This window comes from Podarcis vaucheri (assembly GCF_965113315.1).
Source record: "Podarcis vaucheri genome assembly, chromosome: 3".
Lineage (NCBI taxonomy): Eukaryota > Metazoa > Chordata > Lepidosauria > Squamata > Lacertidae > Podarcis > Podarcis vaucheri.
This window is the reverse complement of record NC_138761.1, coordinates 38,112,045-38,129,389: the sequence shown is the minus strand read 5'-3', so window position 1 is coordinate 38,129,389 and position 17,345 is coordinate 38,112,045. Positions and strand designations below refer to the sequence as shown.

General features: G+C 44.3%; 1 protein-coding gene across 7 annotated transcripts in view; it reads left to right on the top strand.

Annotated features, from left to right (window-relative positions):
- DAAM2 (dishevelled associated activator of morphogenesis 2) overlaps positions 1-17,345 on the top strand; it is a 224,822-nt gene that overhangs the window by 10,100 nt on the left and 197,377 nt on the right. For 4 of the 7 annotated variants that reach the window (XM_082214805.1, XM_082214799.1, XM_082214801.1 and 1 more), the window contains exon 2: positions 6,546-6,682. The exons of 1 other annotated variant lie outside the window; for it this stretch is intronic. The gene's annotated coding sequence lies outside the window, so the exon portion shown is untranslated. Of the gene's footprint in view, positions 1-6,545; positions 6,683-16,899; positions 17,137-17,345 lie in introns of those variants that run through there. 2 more of the 7 variants (XM_082214802.1, XM_082214803.1) reach the window with 2 other exon arrangements.

Sequence of the window (17,345 nt, the reverse complement as noted above, 5' to 3'; positions counted from 1 at the left end):
ACCCTGGATCTGTACACACAGGCTATGCAGCCACTCTGCAGGTCTCCTTCATTGGAGGTTTTGAAGTCCAAAGAGGTTTTTAAGCAGAAGTTGGATAGACACCTGTCACGGCTGCTGTAGCTGAGATACCTGCATTTCAGGGGCTTGGAGTAGATGACCCTTGCGATCCCTCCCAACTCTATGATTCTATCATTCTATGTGAGGTGGGGAGTTCTGCCTGCTTGTTTGGTTGAAAGTTGCTTTGGGTTGCCCTGGGCAAGATAAAGCGACTAACAAATTTAATCAATAATAATGACACCCAACTGCGATGGTTGGGTTTGCTGGCAGTTCACTTTGGGCAGAGAAAGTAGACGGGGCAGCCCTGCTATGAGGCAAAATGAGGCATCTGCCTTAGGTGGCAAACCCTGGGAGACAAGGAGTGGCAGCAGGGATTGATCTGTGTGTGCTACATGGCCCTGCCTTGCATGCCCTAGGCCACCCTACTAACCTGAGATGTAGTAAAGGGTGTTGTCCCACCACGGGTGTTGGGGGTAGAATTAAGCTCCAATCCAAGCTGCGGTCCAGGACAGCGGCGTAGCGTGAGTTGTCAGCACCCGGGGCAACGCAAGTAATTTGCGCCCCCTAACCCGGGGCAAGGCAAGTAATTTGCGCCCCCCCAACCCCTAACCTGCGAGTTGCCGCTGGCGCTGCCGCCCAAACGACGCCGCTTGCCCGGAGGAGGAGGGGGGCAGAGAGGCGAGGAAAATGCAACATGGCCCAGCAGCTGCAGCAGCAGCGGTGGAGGCGGGGCTGTGCGGAGGGGCTGCCTGGTGCGTCCTCCACGGCGAGCGCTGAGAGCCACTGCCTGCTAGGCGCCTTCAGCGCGCACAGCTCGTCGGTTCCGCGAGACATGCGGCTCTGCTACAGCCTGCGCCCGAGGCTCTTTGGCGACTCCGGAGGCAGCGAGCGCGCCCCCCCCCCCAGATGTTGCGCCTGGTGCGGCCTGCCCCCCTTGCACCCCCCACGGTATACCACTGGTCCAGGAATCAGCGTGTTTTGACATGAGTAGAATGTGTCCTTTTATTTAAAATGCATCTCTGGGTTATTTGTGGGGGCTGCCTGGAGTTTTTACATGAGTCGAATGTGTGCTTTTATTTAAAATGCATCTCTAGGTTATTTGTGGGGCATAGGAATTCGTTCATCCCCGCCCCCCAAAAAATATAGTCTGGCCCACTACATGGTCTGAGGGATAGTGGACCGGCCCACAGCTGAAAAAGGTTGCTGACCCCTGGCAGGGTTAAGGATATAAGAATAGCCCAAGGATTCATTTAGTCTGGTGTTCTTTCTGCACAGTGGTCAGCCCGAGGCCTATGGAAAGCTCAGAAGGCATGAGTGCAGTAACACAGCCCACTGAAACCAATGAGCTATACAAGGACACAAAGTCAATATGTTGTCCCTTTAAACTCCCAAAGAAGTATAAAGTTTTTGGACATCCAGGAAAAGGCTTGGAAAGTGTTTCAGTTTTTTGTTTGTTTTGTCCACCCTGAACTTCTTCTGTAGAAATGAAAGCAATAAGAAAACGTTATTACCTGACCCTCCCAAAGGCATTTGGTTCCAGTTCAGGCTGAATTTTGCACTGTGCCTCTCATCTGTTTTTAGTTTATTCAAGCACCTTCCTCCATCTCAAAAAAGTTGTCCGTAACCGTTTGTGTCAACTTCTCTGTGGCCAAACACAGAGTGTGCAGGCCCTATCCTTTAAAATCCTTGGAATTTACATAACCCTCAATTGTAGCAATGTGAAATGTGGCTCTGGTTACAATAACAAGGGTTTAGGGAATGCGGAGAGAGATTTTTTAACTGCAAAAGCACAAAAGCAAAACAAAACAAAACCCCGCATACTGTTTTCATTTTCAATAGCCACGTGAGGACCGTCCTCTGGTCTTCAGCTATAAATAAACCACTGCTGTCATAGGAAGATGGAAAACAATTCACGTTACTCTTTATCCCATTTTTCTTAAAGGTTACTTTCGCCCCCCGCTTTCCTTCTTAAAATAAAAGTGAGAGCTCATAAAGCAAATGGTCCCATGCAGAAAAGGGTAAGGAAATAATTGTGACATTGGTTATTCCTTCTCCAGACAAATGCTGTTAAGTGCAGCGTTTGCCGTGGTGTACAAACAATGCACTTCTAGAGTTTGTGTTAGAACAAGGAAGGAAAGCAGCTTCTAAAGTTTGGCTAATAAAGCAAATATTTGCAGTACTTTGCTGTAATTCTCTGCCCCTCCCCAGTTTAAAGTTGATCCAGACTAGCATTGGAGCCACTTTTGCCGACCTAGTGCCTCCCAGAGGCTTTAGAGTGCAATTGCCTTTAGCCCTAGGCACCTAGGCCAATGATGATGGGAATTTGAGTCCTAAACACCTGGAGGGCACCAGGTTGAGGAAGGCTGCACTGGAGCATCTAATCCAGGAGCAGGCAGATGTCAGGCTTGCAGGATCGAATTTCTGTTTAACTAAAACCCCTCATCCGCTGGCCACAGACTGATGCAAAAGATATCCATTTAGGATTAAAGAATTCTAAGCCCATGGACTGCAAGAAGATTAAACCTATCCATTCTTAAGGAAATCAGCCCTGAGTGCTCACTGGAAGGACAGATCGTGAAGCTGAGGCTCCAATACTTTGGCCACCTCATGAGAAGAGAAGACTCCCTGGAAAAGACCCTGATGCTGGGAAAGATGGAGGGCACAAGGAGAAGGGGACGGCAGAGGACAAGATGGTTGGACAGTGTTCTCATAGCTACCAATGAGTCTGAGCAAACTGTGGGAGGCAGTGGAAGACAGGAGTGCCTGGTGTGCTCTGGTCCATGGGGTCATGAAGAGTCTGACACGACTAAACAACAACAACACGCCCATCAATACCACTACTGAATGGAGTTTGTTGTCCTTCCACATAAAAATCCACTCCTGGTTATCCCAAAATTTTCTTCACTTCAGCGGTATAATTTGGGGAGGACAGACCTCACTGTGCTGTTTCTGCTGTTGAACAATTGGGAGTCATAAATCCTTGCCCATCAATGGCAAAAGACTCTGGCCTCTGTCATAAGGGTTTATGCATCCCTTTTTTTTAGGCCCAGTACAAAGTTTCAATATGGCCTCCTTTCCTTATAGACACCGCAGTTGCATCCCATACATAGAATCTCATGTGTCACAAAAAAAAGGTATCCATTTAAATTCTGAAATTACATTTTCTGCATGTCTGAAAAGAGATTGTGGCCAACATCCTTCTCCCTTTTGCTATTTTTGTTTAATATATCACCCAGCCCGAAGAACAACCCCATAAACCTAGCTAACTGTTTTGTAACTTTTCAGCTGGTTCTAATAAAGGTTTTATCCTGTCAGTATTTTGACAAGATAATAAAAAGTGGGGCTATTTTAAAAACTCAAAATTATTGGTTCTTGTTTGTTATGTTTCATACAAGCAAATTGCTCTCATAATCTTTTTTTTAAATCCGTCCCCCATGACCATAAAGAAAACAATAACAATCTTTATATATATAAAATCCTTTGATTGTTGTTGTTGTTCTTGTTCTAATGGATCAACATGACTTCAAACATTTTATAAATAGACCAGTTCACTTTAAAGCGTTGCGTTTTTATGGTGTTTCTCATTGCAAATTCACAAATTGTTTCCCCGAAGCCAGTTTTTCTTTCAGGGTCACAATCAGCAAAATAGCTAGATAGTATAAGCATTCTTTGCTCTCTAGCAAAATGCATGCAGTTTTTGATGACTGTAGGCTGTAAATCCTACTAGCAGCACTACTGGCTCCCACTGTCCCTGAGATCAATGACCCTGATTGTTTTGGTAACTTTGCCCCTCCTCCCAGCTGGCCTTCTTTTCTGTCCATGCATTTGGAACACTGGGACTGATAGGTCTTGAGAGAACCTGTCACATAAGGATGCTGGATTAGATGGCCCATTGACCTGATGCAGCAGACACTTCTTATATTCTTATCTCTGTCCTCTGCCATTCCCCCCACTCCACTCCACCTTTTCATTTTTTAAGTTTTCATAGAATCAGAGAATTGTAGAGTTGGAAGTTTTTTGTAAGCCCAATGGCAACCTCCCCGCCCCCCTCTATTGATGTTAGCCACTTTGAGAGAAAATCATTGTCTCAAGAGCAAGCTAAAATATGGTAAGCAAATATTTACTGGCAACCTGGAGCTGCGGGGTAGAACATTTGCATCGCACGCAGAAGGTCCCAGATTCAGTCTCTGAGAGACCATGGGAGACTGGAAAATCACTGCCAATCAGTGTGGACAGTACAGAGCTTGATGTCCAATGTTCTGACTCAATATAAGGCAGCTTTACTGTGACGTTACCCCTTCATTCTGTACCCTCATTCTGTTGAATGGCTCTAGGCTAACTCAGTCAAAAGACGGTTGTTCTTAAAGAGTAATGTGAAGCCAATTGTTTTAAAAGGAATTACTCAGTCTATTCGAGTCTGGGGGGGGGGGAAAGGAGGAGGAGGAATGTGTAGGATGCAGTTCAGTTTTATTTATAAGTATAAAAACCTTTTACAACAGTGTGAGGGTTAATAGCAAGTGTATTAAGGGCTATCCCAACTAACATTATGTTTGAGATGACCACAATGCTTGTAAGTGGACAAACTTGTCTGAGTTATGCAGATCATCACGGCTACACGTCAAAGTTCTTCCCGAGAACAATGCATTGTCTTAGATGCTATTTAGTTTTGTTTGTCTTTTCATTCTGCTCACTTTACAAAGCTAACTGCTATGGGGGGAAAATACCACTGGAAAGAGTTACCACACATGTGCAGAGGGGATGATAAAGAGACTAATGCTGTTTTATATCCGTGGTTAAAAAGAGAAAAAAGCAGAGGGTTAGATTACTCAGATGTTCAAGTGCTGCTATCACCAGATGGCATAAAGGAACAGTGTTGGAGTCTGATATCACAACATACACCAAGGAGAGGGTCTGTGGAAATCAGTAGCTTTCCTTGAGAACCTAATGACATTGTATTATATTACATGCATGTCCCACCTTTCTCCAAGGAGCTGAAGGTGGATGCATGGTTTTCTTGCCTCTCCCCATTTGTCCTCTGGGGTATATTGTGCTAAGAGGCAGAGACTGGTCTCAAGGACACCCATTGAGCTTCAGGGCTCCATGGTGATAATGAACCCTCTTCTCCCAGCTCCTAGTCCAGCATTCTAAATAGTATTCACACACTCAGGTCGTTTTCCAGATTCAGGTATGTCTGTGTAGGATTTCATACAGCCACTAGCAAGACTTCTCCCAAGTAATGTTAGAAGACGTCGCTCATTTTATAAAGCAGAAGTGAGAAGAATCAAATTCTATTGAGCAAAATTTTAAACAGAGTCCATGTATGAACAATTCTAGATATACAGAAAAACGGTGTTTACTAGATGATTTGGTAAATGCTTTTGCAAACATGATGCTTATTTTAGTACTTAAAGGGAAGTTGAACTATTGCGAAACACCAGCCTTTTGTTTTATGATAGCTTCGTGAACATTTGATTAATTATGGAATATGTGAAGAAATGCACATGGGAACAGATTCCTATTGACTTTTCCCATGGTGAACTGAAAAGCCCTGGACCCAAGGAGGAGGTCACCGTGGGGAGTTTATTTCATGACAGCAATCCAGTTGGGGAATGTCTCCCAGCAGAGTTGTTTGGGTTTCTTTTCAAAATAGAAATAGTTCGTTAGAAGTAAATGATTTGTAGCAGTGATTCTGGAGGAACAGACGTTACACAATCTGTCCAAAATTTTACTGTGGTTAATTGCAAGGACAGAACCATAAAGGAAAGAGCATTGCCAGTTGGTGTTTGGGAAGTGGTCAACAAGAGTATTTGCAGAACCGGATCTGAAGGAGTAGCTAGATAAGACTTGGACAAGGAAGATGGCGGCTGGGTTTTACTTTAAGCCAAGCAGTGGGATTGTGTCCTCCAACAGACCTATAGCATAGTTATAGCGGGTGGGCAGGCAAGGCCATGCGGCACACACAATTCTAACCTCCAACAGAAAGGTGTGGCAAGGAAAAATTCCTTTGGTGAGGGCTGCCATCGTTGCCCCCCCCCCCCGCAACTGTTGTCAGAGACAATTGCCTCACTCTGCCTAATAATGGAGGAGATAACCACTAACCATGATGTCCATGCTTTGTCTCTGCTGTCAGAGGCAGTATGTCTCTGAATACAAATTGCTGGGAATCACAGGTGGGTAGAATTCTGCTGCACTCTGGTCCTGCTTTCAGGATTCCCACAGGCATCTGACTGGTCACTTTGAGAAGAGGATGCTGCTCTAGATGGGACACTGACCTGATGCAGCAGGCTCATCTCATATTCTTAAGTTCTTGTAAGTCGCAAAACATATCAAACGCCAAACAGTTGTCTTAATTGGGGGCCTCATTTGAGCTTGAGGCCGAGGACAAGTGGCCCTTGATTGGCCTTCTTCATATCCACAAGCACATTGCATGAAAATATACAAACAACCTTTGCACTGCTGTATACCATGTGTGTCAATTTCTCCAACAGATCATCTCAAGTGTCATAAAAGCTTCGGTCACTCGCTGATGGGCATTGCCCACCATCACGCCTTCAATAGCTGAATGCATAAGGACCTAACCAGAGGGAGAGAAGAGAAGGAAACAAGGTCTCTTCCCATCACACAGGTTAGTACTGAGAAGGATCATGCAGACCTGAGTTGGGGAGCCTGTGGCCCTCCAGATATTGTTGGACTTTGTCTCTACCATTGGCACTACTGGCTGAGACTCATGGGAGTGGGAGGGCCACACAGATTTCCCATCCATGTTGTAGGCATTAATGGTGATGGCAAGTTGTGTGAATACTTTTTAAAGTATTTATTCTGTTAAAACTGTTGTGTTTTTATCTGGGCTGGAGACCTCCTGACTCACCACATAAGGAAAAATCATTACTGGTAGGCTTGACTCTGGATTTACAACATTTTAAAAAACCCAAAAAACAACCATACAGGATAAAGACAAGGTGTCAGAAATATGAGTCAATGTTATTTCCTTACCCCTTTGCACACTGCTGGGGATACGGGCTAAAAATAGATGGATATATAGTAATATCATAATTTCTTGCAAAAGGGGAAGGGACGACACCCAATCTGAGATGAATAGAGAAATAAGCTGTGTCCAGGGAAGCAATCTGTTACATGTTCACATTCAGTGAACATTTCAATCTGGGGAAAAGATTAGGAATACGAGATATGGAGGAAATTATGGGTTTATGAGAATTTCCACATATCATATGATGTGTTAATGACTATACACAACAGATAGAGAAACTGCAGCCCTCCAGGTGTTTTGGACTACAACTCCCATCATCCCTGGTCATGCTGGCTGGGGCTGATGGGAGTTGGAGGCCAACACCATTGGGAACACTGCAGTGTCCTCACAGGACCACAGGAAGCTGCCTTGCACTCAGACCATTGGTCCATCTAACCTGGTATGGTCTACACTGACTGGCACCCCAGGGTTTCAGGCAAGAGTCTCTCCCAGCCCTACCTGGAGATGCCAGAGATTGAACCTGGGACCTTCTGCATACAAGACAGATGCTCCTGAGTTACAGCCCTTTCCTCATCCCTGTTATATATATTCCAAGAAAGAAATGTATAAAGAGAGTAGCTCCCTTTACACAAAGGCTGTGTGCTGTCATGCAATGGCCATTCATTCCATGGGGAGTTTTCTGGATGGGTGAGCTCATGTTTAAGATCACCACCAGCCTCTTGCTCAGATCTGTGCTGCTTATATACCGTACTATTAAATGTTTGGGGGAGGGCAGGGGGAAGCAGCCACTACCCCTCCTGCTTTGTCTTCCCACCTGTCCTGATGCACATTATCCTTCTTGGGAAGAGTCCAGTGGAGGAAGGGGAAAGGACTTGTAGGTGCTGCCTTCTGTCTCAGTGCCTCAGATGCTGTTAAGTTAAAGGCAGTCCTCCTTAGCATCATCATCATAATAATATAATAATAATTTATTATTTATACCCCGCCCATCTGGCTGGGTTTCCCCAACCACTCTGGGTGGCTACCAATTCTTCTTTTTTCAGCTATTATTCTGTGCAGGACAGGGTCTTGAACGATGGGGACAGCAAGAAGGGGAGAATGTTCCCACAGTACTTTAGATGTTATAGTCTACAAGTGGGACCCACAGCAACAACAATTTTATTATTTATATGATGCCCCAGCCACTCTGAGCAGCTCCCAACAGAATATTAAAAACACGAAAAAACATCAAACATTAAAAACTTCCCTAAACAGGGCTGCCTTCAGATGTTTTCTAAAAGTCAGATAGTAGTTTATTTCCTTGGCATCTGATGGGAGGGCGTTCCACAGGGTGGGTGCCACCACCGATAAGGGCCTCTGCCTAGTTCCCTATAACCTCACTTCTCACAGTGAGGGAACCACCAGAAGGCCCCTGGTGCTCGACCTCAGTGTCCGAGCTGAATGATGAGGGTGGAGATGCTTCTTTAGGTATACTGGGCCAAGGCCGTTCAACTATCACAATTTTGGAGGGGGGTGCGCATGCAATTCAATAACATATCAGTAAATTTAGGTTGTGCAGTTATAGTTGACCGGGCGACTACTAGTAACCTAAAGATCAGACCTTTTGCTATAAGGAAATTGATGGGAACACGCACAGGAAAGTGTTGGATCACACTTCTTTCAACATAGTGCCATCTAACTTTCCAACAAAGAAATCATAAAAATACTCATGGAGTTTTAGCTTTTTCTCTGTTGATGCTGGTTTTACTCTCTGTGCTATTTATTGCTGGTTGTAAGTTGTGAGTAATAAGTTTGATAAATAAAAAAAATAATCAGGATGTGTGCTCATTAAATAGCCAGCATCATCTAATCTCCCTGCAGATAAATCAGGATGAATACAGGTCATCTGGCACTGCCCTAAGTTTATTTCATATGAGTTTAGGAAGCATATATGGTAAAGGGTCTAGAAACCAAGCCTTATGAGGAGTGCTTGAAGGAGTTGGGTATGCTTAGCCTGGAAAAGAGGTGACTGAGAGGAGATATGATAGCCATCTTCATATATCCAAAGGGCTGTCATGTGGAAGATGGAGCAAGCTTGTTTTCTGCTGCTCCAGAGAGTAGAACCCAAACCGATGGATTCAAACAAATTCAGATGACAAGAGAGGAAATTCCAGCTCGATGTTAAGAATAACTTTCTGACAGTAAGAGCTTTTTCAGCAATGGAATGGACTCAGAAGGTGGTGGACTCTCCTTCAGTGGAGGTTTTCGCAGAGGTTGGATGGGCATCTGTCAGGGATTCTTTAGCTGTGATTCCCGATTTGCAGGGGCTGGACTAGATGACTCACTCAACCCTACAATTCTGAAATTTTGATTCTATGAAAGGCAGGACTATATATTATCTCAGCTGCCCATATATATATATATATATATATATATATATATATATATATATATGAGAATTATAACTAACTAATAAACAAGTAATAGACATATTTCCTAAACATGTCTGCAGTTAACATTAACCATGCAGGGACTGTTTGTAGGGGAAACTGACAAGTATGTGTTTGGGGTATTAGTCCTTCCAGTGCTAGCTAATTGCTCCCTGAAGATGTTTCCCTGAACTGTTTTTCCTAACACCAGCTTCTTCTAAAGGAGAAAAATTGTTTTAAAAAAGAAAAAGAAAAACAGAATGAAGGAAGGCAAATAAGTGGGAGAAGCCCCCTCTACTAGCCTGCCTATTTCCCCTTTGAAATGTTCTCAGTACTTTCAGAGGGGAGCCACAGGAACTCACATTTCCCTACTAACAGGTAGTTCTGCCCCCCCCCCAGCATTCCATGTTTTAAAAGCAGGCAAACGTGTTTTCTTTAGACCTCTGTCAACTCCCTGGAAATCTTAACTGTAGAGGAATTCCTGTAAGTAAAGCCACATTGTGTGCCACACGCTAGCTAGGACCGTTTTCTCCACAATGGGAAGGCAGGTATTTTCCGGGAAAACCGGAGTGGGATACAAATGGTTTTGTAGCCAAAACAAAACAATGGGCTGTGAAGTACAAGGCATGAATCAGGGTTAGCAGCCCACAACCTGCTATATAAAGACTTTGGGCAACAAGATAATTTATAAGTGAAGGTAGCAATGTTGGCCTATAGGGGGTGGGAAATGTTTCTTTTCCCATTCATGCCTTGTTGCATTTTGGAACTTTTGTGGCACCTATCCAAAGCACATTTGAATGTCTGATACCTTCTCCCTCTCTTTGTCTCAAAAGTCAGTGTGGGAGAGAGAGAGAGAGAGTGCCAGTGCGGTGCAGTGATTTTAGTATTGGATTTTTTTTTAAATAAGATATTTATTAAAGTTTCACAAATTATACAAACACAACAATACAAACAAACACAAAAAAGAACAAGTATAATTTCAAACCCTTATTTTCTTATAACTTACTCCTCCGACCTCCTCATACCTCCCCTTTCTGCATTCCAATTTCAAATTTTTAATTCAGCAAATCCTCACCCTTAAATTTATCTAATTTTTAACCTTTCTTTTCTTTTAACTTAATCCTTACAACTGTAATCCACTTAATTTCTAAACCAGCATCATTCTAACATTCATTAATTTTACAACGTTTCTGAAGATAGTCTTTAAATTTCTTCCAATCTTCTTCCGCCGTCTCTTTTCCCTGGTCTCGGATTCTGCCGGTCATTTCTGCCAGTCCCATATAATCTATCCCCTTCATCTGCCATTGATTTTAGTATTGGATTAAGACCAGACTGTTGGTATTGGATACCGGAGTTCAATATCACCACTTGGCCATGACGCTCACTGGGTGACCCTGGGCCAGTCCCTGCTTCTTAGCCTAATCTACGTCACAGGGTTGTTGTGAGGATTAAAAGGGGGGGGGGAGAGAAGCGTGCATGCAGCCTCAAGCTTCTTGCAGGGTCTTTGCCCCCACCCTCTTTTCTACGGCTTTGTTTGCCACCTAGCCTGATGAAGAGTTCTGCAGAACATGAAAGCTTGCACACTATGAGAAGACCCTTCTTGGATCAGGTCAATGGCCCACTTAGCTGAACATCCTGTTCTCACAGTGGTCACTCAGACGCTTATGAGAAACCTGTAAGAGGGACCTGAGTGTGGTCGCAATCTCCTCATTTGTGATTTCCAGCAACTGGCAATCACAGGAAACATGCCTTTGAGAGCTGAGGTGTAGAACACCTAGTAATGGTATTATTTGGAGGAAAAAATAAATCTCCCTTCCTCCTGGCTCCCACATTTAGAGTTCCACCCTCTTCCACACCTCCTCTTCCATTGGGCCTGTATCAATGCTTTTTATAGTGGGAAAAAATAATTTTAAAAAGAATCATGTTACGAACGTGTAATTTATTTACCGGATGCCCCAAAGCATATGTATGGCCCCAAAGGACAACGGTTCCTCCATCTTCATCAACTTTTACTTTTGAGATGGTTCCTTTCAGTCTTCCGCTTACTTTGGTTTCCACTGTCAACTTCAGAAATGTGGAGAGTTGAGAGAAGAAACTCACTAAATGAAAACAGATCTACTGGAAATGAGCACAAACTGATTGGGAAAGAGGAAGCAGGACTGGGCCAGGATTGGAAGTGGAATTGCTCGCTGAATCCAGATTCCAGCAACATTGTGCAGTGATATTTTTTCTGCTTCTGCAATGTTCTGTGGGGTTGGAGGGAATTCTACAATATGGAACATCCTTTAAAACAAAATGGGGGAGGGGGAGGAGGCGGATGTCTGGTGTTTCTAAGTGGAGAACAAAGAAAGCAAAGAAACTGATCAGGTGTGATCAAGAGGTGGGAGCAAGCTAAGCACTTTAGAAAAGGGACATGATGTGCCTCCACATAGGATTTACACCCCCCCCCCATTTGTAGTGGTAGGGTTGGGTTTGAATGTGATTCAGATCCCTGCTCAGCTATGAAGCTTGCTGGGTGGCCCTGGCAAATTGCAACCCTGCAGCACTATTATGAGGATAAGATGTGAGTTACTGTAAGCTTCTTTGAGCACTTGCTGGTAACACTGGCTATCAACTGAATCAGCTGAAGGATCCCAGAAATCTGAGCACAAAGGTTGACTCCAGATTCACTAAGTGCCTAACATCCCATACAGTCAGTTCAAGTCCACCATCTTTGAAACAGTTTGTTCTTTGGATTGAAATTGGCAACTGCAGCTCATAACTGGGCATTGTAATGGAGCTTTCCCTCAGGAAAAAAACACATTTTATTTTGAAACGGATTGCTCTAATTAATTATGTCTACTTTGGTGCTATCCAGTCTGATTTTTTAAATAGAGATTTTAAAAGACATAATAGTATATTTTCAGCTCTTGATGAAGCATTTCTCAGTCATCCTGCCAGCACCTCCTGGACAATAGGGGATTATTGTCCCCATTTTGCAGATGAGGAAACTGAGACGAACAATAGTGACTCAACAGATACACCAGGTGAACCAACGGCTGATGTGGGACGTGATCCCAGGTCCCACAGTGAACATGCTGTGTACCAGCTGACAGTGTTTGCCAGGCGTAGCTCTCAAGTCAAATTTCTTTGACATCAGAAGTCACCCCATCACTTCAGAGCAGGGATGCAGCCGCAGTGTGTCAGATGTAAGAGACACTTATGCCTTGTAATAACAATGTGTTGGCTATTGCTCACAGTTCAGTTCCCCCATCCACACAACATGGTGCTTAAGCCCTTTGTCAGAGGGAGCAGGCAGCCTGCCACAGAAACTCCATCTACAATAGTTACCTTTGTCCTCAGTTTAACAATACTCAGATTCCTTTGTTTTGACAACTGATCTAACAAACGATTTAGACCAAAGGCTGATACAGAAGCTTTTGCAGAACACTTGGTGCAGAAAACAATTCCCTTTTATGGCATAATCTCGCTTTTGGAAATGTCCTGCTCCTGGGCTTTTGCACCCCTATTCTTCAAGCCCAGATACATTTATATCCATCAGGTTCTTTGTGTGACCATTGCACTTCAAGGCACGCATGAGGGGATCGTTTCACTTCAAAGCATAAGTGAATATTTCTCTTTCTGAATCATGAAACCTGGCTTCCAAAGGAATCTTTGTAATGTTTTAAAAACTTGGTATTCTTTTGGACTGCAAAGGAACAGAACTATCACTAAATTATCTAAGAGACTATCATAGACTGCACATGTTCTTATCTTCAAGCTACACGTACAGTACAATGTAGGAAGTACATTGTGGGTTGCTGTTATTTTTAAATAAAAGATCATTCCTTAATTCTCTTAATTCGCCCAGTGCTTTAGATATACGTAAGTGCTTATTTCCACATACTGTCCTGAAACACAGTTAAGTATTTCCAAATTTGGACTTTGATAACTGTGGCTTTTTTCTCTGTAGCTAAGGTCACAGCCGCACCACACATTTAAGACATCCCTCAAAGAATCCTGGGAGCTGTAGTTTAGCCCTCAGAGAACTATACTTCCCAGAACCGTTAACAAACTTCCCCGATTCTTTGTTGGGGAAGCCATGTGCTTTAAATGTATGGCATGTGATCTAAGTTTCTACATGTACCCAATATTGTCCTGATCAGCGTTCAAGGGACTGAGTGTCAAAGTTCTACTCTTCCCATTCCAAATGGCAGCTGCCAAGCTCTATTGCCACAGAAGCCTTTCTCTCCATCTCTCTTCTGCCTCTAACACTAACAAATGTTGTGCCAAATGTTTTATTTATTTATTTTTGTAAACTGCTTAGAGGGTCTATTTACAAGCAAGGGGCATATCCACTTTATATAAATAAAATCATTGTAGACACGTCCTGGGAGCACCAGAATCAACGCCAAGTTACCATGGATGTTCAGAAGACTAGTAGAGTAGAGAAAACAGTGTTATATTGTGATTGGCCAGCATTGCCACTTATTTGGCCAATATGTACCTTTTCTGTGGTTAGTTGGGCATCTATTCTAGACCAGTGCCAGTCTGCCATCTGTTTCCTTTTGGTCTAGGGAGGCAATTTCTGCTGTTGGATGGGAAACACTCTTTTTTGTGCAAGAGTCAACAGAATCTTGCCTGGTGGGTAGCAAGATGATACTTTCTCCTGTTTCTTCTGGGTGAGAGAGACTCTGAGAATGGCATCTTCCCCACAGCAGGAAGAGCAGGATTCCCACCCTTGCAGCCATGTGCCTGTTGGTGTTGCAGAAAGTGAGAAGGAAATTCTTTGGTCTCCTCTAGACTGTCAGTATTTTGCAAGAAGGATTCAATTACTTGCCGGAAATTAAATCGCTCTGTAGAAACAAATCCACTTAAAAACAAAGCAAGGTTGTTGGTTGTTTTTCATTTTGTTTTTTTGCAACTAGGAAAGTGATGGGGAAATGCACTAAAAAGTGGAGAATAGATGATTGATTGATGGGGAGATGTGTAAACTCTGTGCAAGCAAATTGGGATGAATGCTCGTTGTCATATTACCTCCCTACAAGCAAAACTGGATGCACCCTATACCTTAAGAGCACATTCACAACTCTTTCTTTTTCTCAAGGAATTGTGGACACTGTAGTTTGCTCCTCACAGAGTTACAATTCCTAGCAACCCTCAGCAAACTATAGTGCCCAGCATTCTTTGAGGGAAACAATGTGCTTCAAATGTGCTTTAAAGGTACAGGGTGTACACAGCCATATTTGAACCCCTGTGTAAGCATTGTGCAAGGAAATCAGGATGAATGCTCAGCAAACAGGAGGCTTTCAATCTTTAACTGGGCTCAGCTGGAGGCATACATCCATGTGCTATTGAGTGCTTGTGGAGAATGAGCATTGAGGCCTTTCCCCTCCTGCAATGGCACAGTTGTGTCTCACAGTTGTGAGCTGAAGAACAGGGAAGTATGGAATCTTCCAGTGGCCCTCTTTGGGCTTCTGGTTGTGCGAGAACCTTCTGGGATGAATTGTTTCCATAGGATGGGAGAAGAAGAATCACAGCATCATAGAGTTGGAAGGGCTTCCATTTAGTCCAACCCCCTGCAATGCAGGAACCACAGCTATAGAATCCCTGACCATCCAACCTCTGTTTTGAAAACCTCCAGTGAAGGAGAGTCCACCACCTTCTGTTCCACTGTCAAACAGCTCTGTCAGAAAGTTCTTCCTAATGTTTAGGCCGAATCTCCTTTCTTGCCATTTGATTAAAATTATTATTCATCAGTCACTTTTTTCCAAAAATGAAACTCAAAGCAACTTACAAAAATGAACATCAGAAACAAATATAAAAAGAGGCTAGAACATCCTAAAATGCACAAATAATAGAAAAACAGATCTACACCACTAAAATTAAGATCCAAAGATGTGGGTGAATAAGAATGTTCTTGCCTAAAAATGCTGCTGATGGTGCCAGGCGAGTCTCCCTGGAGAGAGCTTATCACAAAGTTGAGGAAGCTGTCTTACACTAATTCAGACTTGTGGTTGATCTGTGCTGGGGGTGGCTAATCTGTGGCTCTCCAGATGAGGGACTCCAGCTCCTACCAGCCTCAGTCAGGAGGGCCAATAGCCAGGAATGATGGATGTTGTTGTTGAGCAACATCCAGACAATTTCCCCATCCCTGATCTACAGAGTGGCTTTCCAGAGTTTCTGGCAGGAAGCTTTCCCAGCGCTACCTGGAAATACTGGGGATTGAGCCTGGGAATCTTTTGCAGGGAAAGCATGCCTGTACCACTGAGCTCTGGCCCTGCCCACTCCACCATTGTCACATATTTTGGAAGCAAATTCCATACCTGAGCTGTGCTCTGTGTGAAAAAAGCATTTCTGTCTGTCTTGCCCTTAATCTCCATTTAGCATCATGACTGTGAGATCTAGTATTGTGGGAGGGGGAGAAACTGCAAACTTGAGGATCACTTGATTGACAAGGGGGCTCTAAATCTGAAAGCTAGTAAGCCAACAAAAGAATAAATATAATATGAAGTAGGGTTAGAGTGGGGCATAGTCTTCTGATTCTTTCCTGTGCTTCTTGCTAATGAATTAGCAGCTGCACCAAGACAATCCTCAAAGCCCCATGGCTACCTCTACCAACATGACTCTAACTCAGGGCATACAGAATATTGTCAGTGGTCCATTGAGAGATCACAAACGTGCGATTTGCAATAGTTTTTATTTTTTTACAAGAAGCATTTTTTAAAAAAAAGAATGCTAAAGTCACTTGCAGATGACCTGCTTATTGCACATCAATCTTGTTTGTTTGCACAAAGTTTATGGCAGTTGAGAGAGAGAGAAAGAGAGAGAGAGAGAATGAACCTCTGGCTTGTGGGTCTCACTAGGCCTCATCATTTTGGCCCACAAGTTGCTTTCAGTCAAATCATGTCCACCTGCCCACATGTGATGTCATCTATGATGTCAGCTGTGGGGCAGTTAAAGGTGTCTGCTATGTCCCTTCCCCAGTGCTGCCTAAACCTATCAGTTGACCTATTGGTCTTTGGACACTTTACACAACATTCTGACTGGCTGCACAAAGTTTGTGGGGAGTTCATTCAACACTATTTATCAAACAATCAGTTGGATTTGTTTTCTTGGGTCAGAGCCATTGATCTCCCACACTACCCAGTGCTTTCCCGCATCACTTTCCTTACTGCAAAAATCTCTCTCCCCCCCCCCACACACTCCCGACGTAGCTTTGTGGCACAAAAGTGCCAAGTCCGTTTTGAGTGCCCCACCTGCGCTGACCTCTGCATCCCACCAGCAGAATAGCAGCAGATCGGGAGGGCGTCCCTCGGATTAAGCACGCGCCGCCGCGTGAAGACAGGGCTCCCTTCCCGCGGCAGCGCCCGGGCGCTTCTTCCCTTGCGCGCTCCGTCGGGGCTGTGGCCCCTTTAAGAGCGCGTAGCGCAGGAGCGCCTAGCTGAGCTTGCGGCGCTCGTAAAGCGGCCGCTGGCTGGACGAGGAAGCGGCGCCTGCTCTTTAGGCGAAGGCGAAGACGCCGCTGCAGCGCCAGCAGCAGCAGCAGCCCGCAGGCTCCGCCGCCCCTTTCCCTTGCCTGGTGCACTTGGGCGTCCAGGGGGCTTGGCTAGCGGACACGGGATGGCCGCGCCGGAGCCCTGAGCTCAGCCGTTTGCGGTGAAAGCCAAGTCCGGAGATGAAAAGAAGCGCTGCTTGAGCTTCTGGGTAAGTCCAACCCAAGTGATCGTAGCTTTTTAGGGCGCTCTTTATTTTTAAAAAAACATTCTCCGCAGGCTACATTTATGGTGTCTCCTGAGCAGAGCAGCTGCAAAAACACAAGGGAGAGAGCCGAGATGGGAAAGGAGAGCCTCTGGAGCGTTTGCAGCCCTTTTCTAAAATCAAAATCCCCTTTCCCACGTTAGCTCTTGGGGCGA